This window comes from Alligator sinensis, unplaced genomic scaffold, assembly GCF_000455745.1.
Source record: "Alligator sinensis unplaced genomic scaffold, ASM45574v1 scaffold109_1, whole genome shotgun sequence".
Classification (NCBI taxonomy): domain Eukaryota; kingdom Metazoa; phylum Chordata; order Crocodylia; family Alligatoridae; genus Alligator; species Alligator sinensis.
Window position 1 is genome coordinate 851,617 of NW_005841852.1, and position 869 is coordinate 852,485.

The following is an 869-nucleotide window of genomic DNA, read 5'->3' on the forward strand; positions in this document are numbered from 1 at the left end:
CAGGGACTGAGGCTAGGCTAGCAGTTCTCTACCAGCAGCCAGGGGAGAAGGAGCTTTCCCCCCTGAGCAAAGCTGAAAGGAGAGGTCTGACCGCAGGTACAGCTCTAGAGCCGAGGAAAGGATAAAGCATCCATGGGGTGTTTTGAGTAATGTTGTTATAGCCGAGGGGCTCGCATTTTGTTTACTGTTTAAGACCGGTGGTTTGGGTGAGGCTATTAGGGGTTGGAGGAGGCCCCATAGAGGACCCACAGCGGTGTGGGGACCCCAGTGCCAGCGAGGGTGCAGCATTTGGGGTGCACTGACCCCAGCCCCAGAGAGGGGGCGTTGGTGAGAAGCCCCAATGCAGGTGTGGTGAGCACCAGAGAGAGGGAGGCATTGACGAGCGCTAGAGAGGGAGCAGAGCCAGACAGGGCAGCGCAGGGCCCAGAGGGGACAAGGGGGCCACATTATAACAAGGCCGTGACTGAACGACGTCAATTCTATCTGCGAGGCTTGGGGCATGGTAAAGGGGTGGTTGGAGCCACGCATAGCCCGTAAGGCTAAGGTGCCCGGAAACAACTGTGGTACCATCTATTTTGGAGCAGGACCTACCAGGGGTCTGGGAAGGCACAGGGTCGGAGCGAACGGCTAATCATGACCTAGAGGGCGTGAAAGGCAGCCTCCCAATTATATAGTTTGTCATCAAAGACGTGGCGGGCAAGGATCGAGGGTGCCCATTGGGCCAACTTGGCACGGTAAGGGGGCCTTGGGGAGACCACGGCCATGCTACTGGACCCCGCGCCGTGGCAGACACCTAAAGTATGTTTAAACCTGGCTTCCGGGTCTAGCGCGCGGACACTCCAGGGGCAGGTAGGGAGCTCCCGGGGCCG

The 869-nt window shown here is 58.9% G+C and overlaps 1 protein-coding gene across 1 annotated transcript in view; it reads left to right on the top strand.

Moving 5' to 3' along the window:
* CHCHD1 (coiled-coil-helix-coiled-coil-helix domain containing 1) overlaps positions 1-869 on the top strand; it is a 14,570-nt gene that overhangs the window by 11,944 nt on the left and 1,757 nt on the right. The window lies entirely within an intron of this gene.